At 38.5% G+C, this 15,372-nt stretch overlaps 1 protein-coding gene across 7 annotated transcripts in view; it reads right to left on the reverse strand.

Annotated features, from left to right (window-relative positions):
• SCEL (sciellin) overlaps positions 1-15,372 on the reverse strand; it is a 121,790-nt gene that overhangs the window by 74,716 nt on the left and 31,702 nt on the right. The gene's annotated exons all lie outside the window — the stretch shown is intronic.

The following is a 15,372-nucleotide window of genomic DNA, read 5'->3' on the forward strand; positions in this document are numbered from 1 at the left end:
AAGAAAAACGAAGTGGGAGGACTTACACTCCCTGACTTTGAAGCTTATTACAAAGCCACAGTTGCCAAAACAGCATGGTACTGGCACAAAGATAGACATATAGATCAATGGAATCGAATTGAGAATTCAGAGATAGACCCTCAGATCTATGGCCGACTGATCTTTAATAAGGCCCCCAAAGTCACTGAACTGAGTCATAATGGTCTTTTCAACAAATGGGGCTGGGAGAGTTGTATATCCATATCCAAAAGAAGGAAAGAGGACCCCTACCTCACCCCCTACACAAAAATTAACTCAAAATGGACGAAAGATCTCAATATAAAAGAAAGTACCATAAAACTCCTAGAAGATAATGTAGGAAAACATCTTCAAGACCTTGTATTAGGCGGCCACTTCCTAGACTTTACACCCAAAGCACAAGCAACAAAAGAGAAAATAGATAAATGGGAACTCCTCAGGCTTAGAAGTTTCTGCACCTCAAAGGAATTTCTCAAAAAGGTAAAGAGGCAGCCAACTTAATGGGAAAAAATTTTTGGAAACCATGTATCTGACAAAAGACTGTTATCTTGCATATATAAAGAAATCCTACAACTCAATGACAATAGTACAGACAGCCCAATTATAAAATGGGCAAAAGATATGAAAAGACAGTTCTCTGAAGAGCAAATACAAATGGCCAAGAAACACATGAAAAAATGTTCAGCTTCACTAGCTATTAGAGAGATGCAAATTAAGACCACAATGAGATACCATCTAACACCGGTTAGAATGGCTGCCATTAAACAAACAGGAAACTACAAATGTTGGAGGGGATGTGGAGAAATTGGAACTCTTATTCATTGTTGGTGGGACTGTATAATGGTTCAGCCACTCTGGAAGTCAGTCTGGCAGTTCCTTAGAAAACTAGATATAGAGTTACCATTCGATCCAGCGATTGCACTTCTCGGTATATACCCGGAAGATCGGAAAGCAGTGACACGAACAGATATCTGCACGCCAATGTTCATAGCAGCATTATTCACAATTGCCAAGAGATGGAAACAACCCAAATGTCCTTTGACAGAGGAGTGGATAAATAAAATGTGGTATATACACACGATGGAATACTACGCGGCAGTAAGAAGGAACGATCTCGTGAAACATATGACAACATGGATGAACCTTGAAGACATAATGCTGAGCGAAATAAGCCAGGCATAAAAAGAGAAATATTATATGCTACCACTAATGTGAACTTTGAAAAATGTAAAACAAATGGTTTATAATGTAGAATGTAGGGGAACTAGCAGTAGAGAGCAATTAAGGAAGGGGGAACAATAATCCAAGAAGAACAGATAAGCTATTTAACGTTCTGGGGATGCCCAGGAATGACTATGGTCTGTTAATTTCTGATGGATATAGTAGGAACAAGTTCACAGAAATGTTGCTATATTAGGTAACTTTCTTGGGGTAAAGTAGGAACATGTTGGAAGTTAAGCAGTTATCTTAGGTTAGTTGTCTTTTTCTTACTCCCTTGTTATGGTCTCTTTGAAATGTTCTTTTATTGTATGTTTGTTTTCTTTTTAACTTTTTTTTCATACAGTTGATTTAAAAAAGAAGGGAAAGTTAAAAAAAAAAAAAAAACGGAAAACAAGGAAAAAAAAAAGATGTAGTGCCCCCTTGAGGAGCCTGTGGAGAATGCAGGGGTATTCGCCTACCCCACCTCCATGGTTGCTAACATGACCACAGACATAGGGGACTGGTGGTTTGGTGGGTTGAGCCCTCTACCATAGGTTTTACCTTTGGGAAGACGGTTGCTGCAAAGGAGAGGCTAGGCCTCCCTATGGTTGTGCCTAAGAGCCTCCTCCCGAATGCCTGTTTGTTGCTCAGATGTGGCCCTCTCTCTCTGGCTAAGCCAACTTGAAAGGTGAAATCACTGCCCTCCCCCCTACGTGGGATCAGACACCCAGGGGAGTGAATCTCCCTGGCAACATGGAATATGACTCCCGGGGAGGAATGTAGACCCGGCATCGTGGGACGGAGAACAGCTTCTTGACCAAAAGGGGGATGTGAAAGGAAATGAAATAAGCTTCAGTGGCAGAGAGATTCCAAAAGGAGCCGAGAGGTCACTCTGGTGGGCACTCTTATGCACACTTTAGACAACCCTTTTTAGGTTCTAAAGAATTGGGGTAGCTGGTGGTGGATACCTGAAACTATCAAACTACAACTCAGAACCCATGAATCTCGAAGACAATTGTATAAAAATGTAGCTTATGAGGGGTGACAATGGGATTGGGAAAGCCATAAGGACCACACTCCACTTTGTCTAGTTTATGGATGGATGAGTAGAAAAATAGGGGAAGGAAACAAACAGACAAAGGTACCCAGTGTTCTTTTTTACTTCAACTGCTCTTTTTCACTCTAATTATTATTCTTGTTATTTTTGTGTGTGTGCTAATGAAGGTGTCAGGGATTGATTTAGGTGATGAATGTACAACTATGTAATGGTACTGTAAACAATCAAAAGTACGATTTGTTTTGTATGACTGCATGGTATGTGAATATATCTCAATAAAATGAAGATAAAAAAATAAAAAAAAAAAGTGAAAAAAAAAAAAAAAACTAGATGAGATCGCCAAGGGAGTCAGTGCAGGTAGACAAAAAGAGGGCAAGGGCTGAACTTGGGACCCGTACTGTTTCTCCAGGCCCTGTGGTTCCTGGGGTTGGGGATAAACAGCTCTCATTGAGAGGGAGGCTATGGGAGCAGTGTCCTTTGGGAGAGAGCCCATGCAAAGGTGAGGGATCATGCATAGATGAGGCTTTGAAGGTAATGGTGGCACAGTGGCAGGGCTTGAGAGTTCAGGATGACATGAGACTGAGTTAGGTTTAGGGATGTACAGGGCTCTGTGGGGATGGTCTGGGTGATAAGAAATGACCTGACTGGGATTCTTGTGGAGACCCACGGAAACAGGGATGGAGGATGTGATGGAGTTCATCCTGTAGATTTCTCTGGGTGGGGCCAGCAGTGGAACGCAGAGCACTGTGGACACCTAGCTCTTGTGTTGACGGCAGCACTGAACCAGCAGTAAGGTATGCAAATCCATTAGAACACTGCCTGGCTCATGATAAGTGCTCAATAAATGTCCTTTGCTGTGGTTCTTGTTGTTTTCTCTCCACAAGAACCTAATGCTGTAGCCATGCTTTTCCTAAACCCACCTCACAGTGTTCTCCCCTCTTCTCTGAAATACCTCCTTCTCTTTTTCTTCTGGATACTTTCTCTTTGCCTTTCGGACTTGGGCTCAGGTGCTACTGCCTCCAGTAACCCAAAGCCATGCTAGGTACATTCCTATGTTTCCCCACAGAACATCCTTTTCATAGCACATATGCTATTCTGAATCACATGTAATTTTCCATCTCCACACTAGATTGAAAGCTCCTAAAAAGAATAGTTTATAACCCAAGTACTAGGTTAATGTATGGCATCAGCACCCAAGAAAGATGTATTGAATGAATGAATAAGGGAATGATTGTTTGAATTTCTGTTTGGTGGTACCGGAAATAGGTACTGAAGAAGGACCTGGAGTACTTAAAATCTGGGCAACGTAGCAGTTCCCTAGGAGAAATACATTGTTCATTCCACTACTGAAGGAGTTGCCAGGAGCTCTGAGGCATGCTTGTGTTGTATGATACGCCAAAAAGAACCATCAACACTGAAATGATCTCCACATCTTGGCTTAGTGCCTGATTCCACAGTTAGATATTACTTCATTTGGATCGTCACCCTCTTCTTTTCTTAAAAATATTCCTGCATTGGGTATATGCGTTGAACAATAATGAGTATTTATTGTATATCTGTGAATTAGCTGATTACATGCTTTCTTCCCAGAGGTAGAGGAAAGGAAAAGGAGTTGGTCACTCCTGGGTAATAATGGGGCTGCAGAGAGCACTGGATATCTGCGGACAGAAAGGGGAGAGCTAACAAGATGGGACCAAGAGTTACATAGAATAGAAATGGGTTGGTGCCAAACTTTGCTTATGTCAGAATTATGTTAATGACATGCTAAATTTCTTCCATTTTAGAATGTCTAAAGCCTCAAAGAGGTGGGTAAATATTGATTGAGTGGAGCCAGGAGGCAGAGAAGGGGTAGAGAAAAGAGGAGTTCTAGGTACACAGTGTTGAGCTGGTTTGGCGAGGACCCAGGAAAGAAAAAAGTAGGTGTATGATTGTGAAGGCGAAGAAAAGCAGAGGAAGAACATTTATTTCTGAGGACAATACATTTACACCCCTGCCCGGCTAAAGGCCATGCACTGCCATGCTTATTTCACCTTAAAGTCACTTTCATTCAGTCTCTGCAATGACAGCCACAGATGACAGAACCCAAGCCCTATGTGGGCAATGAGGGAAGTCATTCGTGCCTTGCCAAGAGACAGTTTGATGCCAAGTGGGGGTGTGAAATGTAAGAGTGAGACAGGAAGCTGTGGCCAGGAATATTTGAGAGAAGGAAACAAGAAATATTAATGAGGAAAGAATTTGACTGAATGCAGCTTTGAGACCCAGTGTTGAAGTTGGTTACATTGACCCGGCTCTACCCTCCACCCTTATCCCCACCTCACAAGACCTTTGCAGGATTGATGCCACCACATTAGTGGCTACAATCATAAAGAATAACTTCCAGGACTAAAAAGGCAGCTCTCACAAGAAAAGTGGAAACATATAGAAAGGAGCTCAATGACCATAGCTACTAGAAATAACACTGCAAAGAAAGCTGTTTATATTTCTTCATTTTCACGTGCTGCTCGAAGGATCACTTCCTTTCTATCATGGCTCTTTGGATAACTTACTTGATTCTGTGACTTCTGATAAAGACTTATTTGGGAAGAACATTTCTATATATATTTACTATAGCACAGGTTGAGGTTGAACCAGCAATAATTGACTGATATTTATGTTTTCAATTCCCATTGTGCTTAGCTTTGGAATTCTACAAATGGATTTTTTACGCCAACAATGGTAAGGGAGGTGGAACTTATATGTAGGCATCTCAGTAAAATGCCAGATGCTTTGCCAGGCTTTCACATACATTACTATATCTAATTCATACATTCTCCCTATGTGTTGTGTATTACTATTCTTATTTCACTGTGGCACAAAAAAAAGTTGAGTGATTTGCCCTGGGTCACGCTGCTAGTAAGTAGCTAGGCCAGGATTTCAACCTAGTTTTTCTCTACATCTTTATCACGCTGTACTCAATCAATACTCTTCTAGGTTTCTCTAATAGCAAATATAATAATGATTGCTCTGCAATATTTCCATGCCCAAATAAGATTATACATATATAACTTACTGAGGCCATTAACTCAACAAGCACTTATTCCACAACTGCCAAATTATAATGTTAGGACACATAGCAGTGTATGAGGCAAAATGTGGCATTCAAGACTAGAAAAAGTGTGGTCCAAGCTCTCAAATAGCTTATAAAACACCTTAAAGGAATGATAACTGTGATGATGATGTGCTTTGTAGCAACCAGTGACAACTTCAGTAAAATCATAACACAGTAATGGAACATTCATTGGACTAGAGCTCAGGAGATCTATTGTCTACTCTAGCTGTCACTAACTTTCTCTTGGACCCTAGAAAGAACACTTATTCTGTCTGAGAGTTTATCTACAATGGGAAGTGCCGATCGGTCCAAATTTGTGGATGGCAAACCACTAGGTGGCGACGAGGATGCAGCTATTTCAAGGAATCCTAAAATTCTCAGGACTCCCAAGCATCTGCTGTAGCCTTGCACATAGGTTTACTACACTTCTCAAACATATGTAGATGCTGCTGCGGTTAATGAAATTCAAATTCATTTTTAAAGTATTGCTGAATTCATAGTAGTTTTTTATTATTAGATATTTTTGCAATGACATGATAAGAATAGTTCAACTATTTTTAGGTGAAACAAAATTTTTCAGCATCGAAAAGGAGTCTACTCAAAATGGCTCATCAACCTCCATGTAAAATGTAAAACTATAAAACTTTCAGAAGCTAACAGAGAAGAAAATCTTTGTGACCAAAGGTTAAAGAGTTTTTAGATATGACACAAAAGCATAATCCATAAAAGAAAACATGATAAAGTGGACTCCATTAAATTAAAAAACTTTTGCTCTGCAAAATACATTACTGAGAGAATGAAAAAAACAAGCCATACATTGGGAAAAAATATTTGTAAATCACATATCTGACAAAGAACTTGTATACAGAACGTATTTTTTAAAAACTCTCAAACTTCAACAATCAAAAAATCAAACCACCAAATAACAAAATAGGCAAAAGATTTGAACAGATAACTCACCAAATAAGATGTACTGATGGCAATTAAGCATGTAAAAAGATGCTCAACATCATTAGTCTTTGGGTCAGGTAAATTAAATCTACAGTGAGATACACTATGTCCCCATTAGAACAGCTAAAATATTTTTAACAGAAAATATTAAGTGGTAGCAAGGAAATGGAACAACTGGAACTTTCATACATTGTTGGTAGAAATGCAAAATGTTACTGCTACTTTGAAAACACTTTGGTAGTCTCTTATAAAGTTAAACACCTACTCACCATATGACCTAGCGAACCCACCCGTAGGTATTTACCCAAGAGAAACCAGCATGTATGTTTACACAAAAACCTGTATGCAAATATCTAAAGCAACTTTGGAAACAACCCAAATATCCTGCAACTGGTGAATAGATAATGAACTGTGGTACATCCATACAATGGAATATTACTCAGCAATAAAAAGCAATGAACTGTTGATAAATGCATAGATGAATCTCACATGCATTATGCTAAGGGAAAGAAGCCAGATTCAAAAGGGTCTATAATGCATGATTCCATTTTCCTTGTGAGAGAAGTAAAAGAGATGAGGGGAGGGAAAAGAAGGTGCTGTTTTCTGAGTAAAAGGCCATTCCTGAGCAACATGTTGGTCTTGTACCCCCTCCTCCATGCTCCCACTGCTTTTCCCCCAGGCTTTTGGGCACATAGCCCCCATGCCAGGGTTTTTTCCCTTTACCACACCGCACCATACCCAGGCCTTCCAGCCTCCCAGAGCCTTCTTGCTCCAAAGCCACCTTCCAGTCTTCCCCACAAAATCCAAACCTCCTTTCCCTTAGTGTGCACAAATTCTGCACAGGTTCAGCAGGAAAAAAACAAACAAAAAACCCAATTTATGTAATTGACACTAAGATTTGAACAGCCAGAAGACAGCTCCTTTAACCTGCCAGAATTTTCATGCTTTTAACTGAGGTGAGCTTTATAAATCTCTGATTGGTAGGCTCTCAGGCAATACAACTAAATGATGAAAAAAATTTTTTTAAAATTGAACTGGTTTTCATGGCTGGGGGCAGAAGGGGTTGTCACTTCAAGAGTTGTCGCTTTTGTGCTGATGGTTTGATCAGCCTAGATACCCCGCTTCTTGTAGTTGCTTCTTTCCCCTTACTTCTGTACCTGGAGGATCCCTGCAAGCTTCATTTTGTTTCCCAGGGCTCCCCCTGCAGTGGCAGAGGCAAAAGGGGCCCCAGGGAGGGTGGGGAGAAGGGAACATGGATGGAGGAAGCAGAGATGCTTTTCACTTTAATTGTTGCTTTTTAAATGCATGAGTTACTTAGAACTAGTGTTAGGAGGTCAGGGACTGACTCTACAGGACTGAGGAAAAAGCAACTCATGTCTTCATTCACACATTCTGTATTCTCTTTCTCCGTGTGCTATTCAAACAATACGTTTTAAAATTAGTGACTCTTAACTCAGGCTAACATTTTCATTCTTTGGAATGTTTAGGATGAATAATGTAGCATTCAGGTAAGATCTAAAAATCACTGTACTTTGACATGCTGCTAGTGTTTGTCTTAGAAGCTTAAGATTTACAAAACAGATTCTAGTTAATATAAGGAATATTTTGTTGAAATACAAATGAAATTGTTTGTTTTTATTTAGCATGATATAAAACCTTGTAGAATGTTTGGTACCAACAGAGTTAAAACATGTTAAAGGATAATGAGAAAGATTATATTTTACCATTTATAATTACAGACAGAGAAAAAATATAGTGTAAGGTTGTCATGGCAACTCACTTATCAGTCAGGGTTTTTTTCTGCCCTTCTCCATGTCTACCAATCAGCTAACTGGAAATGAAAATCACTGAAGGGGAAGAGGTTGAAACAAATAAGGATGAGAAATTATGATGGTATGTAGAAAACATTCAATTATAGGGTAACTTTCCTAGATGTGTTTCCACCTTTTTTAATTTTAACAAATATTACATATTTTCTTCTCCTTCTCTGACAATGATTCCAGAAAAAAACACTTTGTTGTTGTTGCTATTGTTAGTGGTAGTTTCATTGTTGTTCCTGAATCACCATAACTGGTAACGTTCAAAAACACTCATATTATCTGTTAAGCAAATACTTTAATCCAGATTCAGCAGGTTTCTTAAATTTTTACATGACTTGTAACTGCTGAATCTCTAAATCACCTAAATACATAGTCAGAAGCATTTGAATTTACCATAAAATACTGAGATTTTAATACTGAGTTCTGAAACCAAAAGCAACTTCAATATTAACTTCCCAGAAATTTAACTTCCATATTTCATGGTGATGCAACTGCAAATTTCTCTTGAAACATACCTATTATCCACTCCATTGGCTTAAGCTTGAAGAATGCTATCGCTCTTTTAAAGTGTTTGAAGATGAAAAAGAGTTGAAGAACTTGAAAAAATGAAGACATACACTAGTGATTGTTTACAATTTGCTTTCAGGCTTTCTGATAGGTCTTAAAATGAAAGAAGTAGGAAGGGGAAATATTCACTGGCTCTGACTTTCTACTAATTTTCCATATTGATGACATTAATACTTTCCTTTACATATTCTTCACAATCTCTCCAAATTACCTAACAGCAGAACATTACCTCAACATATAAGCACATATTTTGTGTGCAAATTATGAATGGGTATCTACCCATAATGTCTTACATGAAAAGAGGTTTTTCCACAACATCAGAATTAGAATTACTGAATCCCTCCTACTAGTAAACATAACTATAAAGGATGAATACAGTGAGTGTCCCTTGGATGGGAAGCCCCTCATTCTACACACACATGCCTACCCACACACACCCACACCCACACACACACACCATGGTCCCTTGGGTCAGAACATTTGCTGCTTCTCTCTTTTCTGCCTGGAATGGCTCCCTCCCCACCCTCACCCTTACACCTGACTTACTCTTACTCATTCTTTAAGATTTACCTCTTTTGACCCTATTGTACCCCAAACACACCCTCCATTGCCTCCCCTTCTATACTCTCACATAGTTTGTGGGTCTCTCTATCTTTGTGCTTAGCATAACCTCAAGGACCCACTCTCAGTCAGGGCTAGTCCTCGTGTTGTCCTTCCAGCTCAAAATAACTCCCCTGCTGAACTTTGAGTTTCTTGTCTTTTCTTGTCTCTGCATTCCTAGCATCTAGAAAAATGTTTTTTAGCACATAGAGCTTAAAAAATGTTTGAAAGGAGACAGGAAAATGTGTTTAAACTGTCATCATAACCTAACTACATAGAATAAGATCAATGCAAAGAGACAAACAGGATAATGGTTTGAGGGAAATTCATTATCTTTTCTTGTAGATAATACGAAAAATTTAAACCAATCAATCAATATGTACTTATTGACAAGTTACTATGGATAAATTTACTTGATGTTTCAAAGAGTTGTAAGATGATGATACTATCTAGTTGAGTATATTGCAGATGTAAGTCATGTTTTGAGGTCTTTCATAATTAATGCAAAATGATGATTGTAGACAATAAACTTTCTGGGTTCAGATGACAAAAGCAACCCCTTGGCTGAGAAAGTTGTATGGAGAGTTTAAGATTCATGCCAGTACCCTAGACTCCACCTGTTCAAAACAAAACACATCCAACTTAAGACCAATTCAGTACTCCCCATTTTGCTCCTATTTCTTCCTACATTGATTATGGTATCACTATGCTTAAAATCACCCTGGGTATGAAAACCCAGCTTGGTGTAATTTCTTTCCTTCCCCCACACCTCTTCTAGGACATATTCCCTGAGGTCCCAGTTAGAAGCTCTACTCACCACATCACATCTCCCAGAGAAAATTGATGCCCACATCACGACAGCATGGCTGATCTTTTGTTATGGTTATTCGTGTAAACATGTTATCCAACTTTCAATTTTATTAGCTCTTTGAGGAATGAACACTCTCTGCCTTAGTTAACATTTAATCTGTATAGTGCTTGGTTCACAACAGGTCTTAATAAATGTTCATGTGGTAAACATTTTAAAGGAATTGCAGAAAAAATCTGAAAAGTGTTTTGGAAGAACAGTTAACTAGACCAGTCAGTAGGGAGCAAAGGTCCTTAATGTAGCTTAACATTTGTATCTTAAAATGTAGCTTAAAAATTGAATGTAAAAATGAAAAAGATAGGGCCAGAATATAGTGTCAAGCTAAGTGGTTGGGAATTTAACCTTTAAGTTGTATGGGTGCATGTGTGTGTGTGTGTGTGTGGAAGGGTATGTGTGCATGTGTGTGTGCGCACGTAGGGTCATATTAGGTTATTGAGGTGGAAGAAGTACAATGCATGATAAAAGGCATTTTGGAAAAATCCCTTATGTAGTAGTTATTGGGAGACAATTCTCCATGGGTCTCTTGTGTATCTGCGTAAGCAGAGGTACTGACTGCCTTGCCTTACGCTATCTTACAAAAGATGTTCGCATAACAAACACCTTAGCAGACAGAGATGTCTCTTTTTAGAACAAAGGGCAGACACACTTACTGCCCATTATAAAAGATTTGAGTTCCCTAAGCTCAGGGTTCCTATCCTGTAATGTAACTCACTGCATGGACATTCATCTTGGCATATTTGCATATGCAAGTGTCACCTGGCCCCCTTCATTTTGCCTCGTAGAAATTGGAGCTTAAGGAACTGATGCAAAAATGATGATAGTCTGGTTACTAATATTGCTGTGAGCTATACACTGTCCTTTACCTCTGACCCAGAAATCTCACATCTTCTCCCTGCATCCATGAAAACTGTGGCAGGCTAGCGTGTTAGATTGCAAGTAGTGTGCAACTGCAGACCTTTCACAGTTCGTAACAGTGACAGTATTCTGGAAAAAAGCAGCCCAAATAGTAAACCCATGGCTAAGATGATAAGACCATTAAACACAAGTTGAGAGTAAAGACGACAAGCCACTGGGAAGGAAAATGAAATGATTTGATGATTGTTTGAATAAGGAGAGCAAAGGAGAAAGATAGGTCAATGATAGTTTTTGTATTTTAAGTGTTACTGACTGAATGTTGATATCATTGCACCATGATAAAATAATTCTATTTTAAAAGCTAGTACATATTACCTTTCGAAGAGCAAATAGCTCATCATGTTTGGTTATGAAGATGAGGTTCTCTGGGGAAAGGCTGGCACAGCAAAGAGTGAAGGAAGAGGGAGTGAGGAGCTAGTGAGCAACATAGCAACAGGCTACGGCATGTGGAAAAATGCCCAGTAGCAGGGATGGCCGAAGATCTTACAAACAGGGATTTCTAATACTGCATTTTAAGTAGATTGCTCTGGTCTTCTACAAGGAAACACTGCCACTCTTACCACCCACATACTTATTAAAATCTTTTGCAAGTGTATTTGGACATTTCAAGAAGAAAAGCTTTCAAGAACTATGGCTGTGAAGAGAAAGAGATAGGGTACCAGTTGCATGGGTTTGAAAGATTAAAGAAGGCTATTAGGCTTTTTTTGGTTTTGTTTTTTGAAGCTTTTTTTTTTTTTTTTAGAAAGTAATTTTTGAAGATGGAAGTGGTTTGAACATGAAACGCTGGGGAGGGGACCAGTGAAACAGGAGTGTGATCAGAGCAGTAGGAAGAGATACATGAATATAATGAGGAATAACACTTATAAAGCTAAAATTTTGATTTAATTTTGATTAAAATTAAAATAAATTATAGGTTCCAATGTTATATGATAAGAAGACTTCAAAGAAAATGATCTTGTGGACATATCTTGATAATTCAAAACACCATACTGGTTATTTCCATTTTCAGTAAAAGAAGGAAGAAGAGGTCAGAGAACGTTTACATTCCAATGACCAGAAGCACAATGAATAAAGAGTAGCCGTAGAAATCATCCAGAAGGGACAAAGTTTTAAGTTCAGAATCTTTACATTCTATGTCTTGTTATCATGAATTATAGCTTCTCTCTTTAATGTTTTTCAAAGAAGGGGCAAGAAACTGTCAGATATTCAACTCTTAACTCCAAAATTTTGTTTGGTCACCCAGGTCTGAAACCTTTCATTGCAAGACTAATGTATATCATATGTAAAATAATACTTGTTTTAGAACCTATAGTTTTTACTATAAAATATGGTTAATTTACAAAATACAGTTTTCTCATTTAAGCTCTAATTGAATTCAACAGTCTTATGCTAATTATATATATGAATGTATGTGTACATAGAAATAATTACATTTAGACATAAAGTTACAGATGTAGATAAAGACCTAAACATAGACCTATATAGACACAGGCATAGATAAACATATAGCTATAGGTACCTATAGATACGGTTACTTATATAGATAAAGGTATGTATATCATGGGTCCTTTTGTTGGTAAGAGAGATTCAGACTCTCAGACTCCAAGCTGCCGTTTGGAGACTCTGTAATAAAGAGTGGTCTGCAATAGATTTTCATGCAAACATAACACCAACACAAGGTTTTAATCCAAACACAGTTGTTTTATTTCTTCTACAGGATATAAGTCCAGAAGGAAAAACTGAGGGTTGGGATAATCCACAGTGTCAAAGGCCACAGAGATGTCAAGGAAAAAAAGGACAGGAAAAGTGTTATTTGTTTATTTGTTTATTTATTTGGAAGCCTGGTGGTCTTTTTTAATATGCTGCACAGAGAGGGATGTGTGGGAGGAAATGAAATTTCAAGGAAAGATTAGGTGATAAGGAAATTAAGGTTCACCAAATGAAGAAAGAAGAGAGTAAGGGTGTCAGCGTTGAGGGAAGATTATTTTGGAGAAGGGAGAGTTAAAGGATGAGGGTGATAATATTAGCAGAGTGAAGGGAAATAGGTTTAGCATTGATCTCTTAGTATTAAAAATCATAGTCCCCCATTTTTACCTTGTTTTGACCTATTTTCATCTTCTTTGTGCTCTTGTGGGGACAAAGATCTCTTTTTGAAGCTTTTATTCCCTTTTGTCATTTGATAAACTGTTTCTATTTTTCAAAATTTGCTAAAAAGGTTATTTCTCAGCTCTGGGGATGCACTAGAATTAAAAGCAAGAATCCAAAGCTGTACTTTGAGCTCTTTCAAAGAAAAGCACTTTAGAAATCAAAGGCATTGCTATATTGTTATTATTCTCTCCTCCTGAAAGCATGGCATGATGCTATTATCTCTGACCCTCAAAAAGAACTTTTTTCAGTTTAGCCATTATATTGATAATCTGTGACTCTAAAAAGGAATAGATATCAAAATTGATCAACTGAGTCCAAATAATCTCTTTTCCTTAGTTCTGGTATTATAGATCTGACCCAGGGGTCAGAAATAGGAATATCATAATTCATTTCATCTATGTAAATCACAGGCAGCAGTGTATGAATTGTCAGGGCATATAGCTAAGCTCTGTCAGTTCTGAACAAGCAGAAATCCACAAGCTCAGTGGGCATTGGAAACATGAGATACTAACTCACCAATAATCCTTCTATATTGCTACACAGTTATATAACCACTCGCTTATTATAATGATAATTTACATTAATAGTGAATACATAAGAGTAGGGCAAGCCAGGCCAAAGGGTAAAGGTTGAAACTGATTGTGTTTTAAAACTTCAACTTCCATATGAGACCAAGGGAATAGATATCTATTTGGTACAGGATCTAAATTTTCTGAACAGTACAACTCTACAGTCGATTTGTTCAAACACCACAATTGCATGGAACTTTGAATAGGAAGTGAGATACGGTAGGTTAGTATAGGCTGGAGTGAAATAGTGACACATCCCAGAGTAATTTGGGCAGATAATAAAAAATATATTTACAGCCTCCCCCTCCCCAGCCCCGAGGATCTGGGGGAAGGTGCAGATGTGTTGGACAATCCTCACCCGGACTGGTGTTGATGTTGCCACAAATATTGGGACTGGAGGTTTGATGTGCTGAGCCCTCAAGCATGGGACTTGCCCTTATGAAGCTCATTACCACAAAGGAGAGTCTAAACTTGCATGTAATGGTGCCTAAGAGTCTCCCCCTGAGTACCTCTTTGTTGCTCAGATGTGGCCCTCTCTCTCTCTGTAACTGAGCCATCTCGACAGGTGAACTCGCTGCCCTCCCCCCTACGTGGGACCCGACTCCCAGAGGTGTAAATCTCCCTGGCAATGCAGAGTATGACTCCCGGGGATGAATGTGGACCCGGCATCGTGGGACTGAGAGTATCTTCTTGACCAAAAGGGGGATGCAAAATGAGATGAAATAGTTTCAGTGGCTGAGAGATTTCAAATGGAGTCGAGAGGTCACTCTGGTGGACATTCTTATGCAGTATATAGATAACACCTCTTAGGCTTTAATGTATTGGAATAGCTAGAAGTAAATACCTGAAATTACGAAACTCCAACCCAGCAGTCTGGACTCCTGAAGAAAATTATATAATAATGTAGATTACAAGGGGTGACAGTGTGATTGTGAAGACCTTGTGGATCACACTCCCTTTATCTAGTGTATGGATGAGTGGAGGAATGGGGATAAAAACTAAAGGACAAATGGGGTGGGATGGGGGGATGATCTGAGTGTTCTTTTTTCACTTTTATTTTTTATTCTTGTTCTGGTTCTTTCTGATGTAAGGAGAATGTTCGGAGATGGATTGTGGTGGTGAACGCATAACTATGTTGTCATACTGTGGACGGTGGATTGTATACTGTGGGTGATTGTATGGTTTGTGAATGTATTTCAGTAAAACTGAATTTAATAAAAAAAAATAGTGAATACAGAACAAAAATAAGAAGTTAATTTGGAAATAAATTATCAATATTTCCAAACAAATTGCTGGGTATTGTCTATCAAGAGAAAATTGAATGGATCCTGCAAAGCTCCGGAGACAATAGTAAAGCAGAACTTCCAGTTACCGACTTAGGTAGCTCCATGAAAGTAACACCCAAAAGGAAATATTTAACAGTCTAAGGAGAAGGAAAATTTTAAACTAGAAATATAGTCTACATTTGGTGGTTCATATAATTAGAAGTCACCAGTAGATTATAGATTTAAAAATAAATAAAACATTTTAACAGAAGGTAGATGTAATTCCAAGTTGTTCACTATGTTCAA

Source organism: Choloepus didactylus, chromosome 12 (assembly GCF_015220235.1).
Source record: "Choloepus didactylus isolate mChoDid1 chromosome 12, mChoDid1.pri, whole genome shotgun sequence".
Lineage (NCBI taxonomy): Eukaryota > Metazoa > Chordata > Mammalia > Pilosa > Megalonychidae > Choloepus > Choloepus didactylus.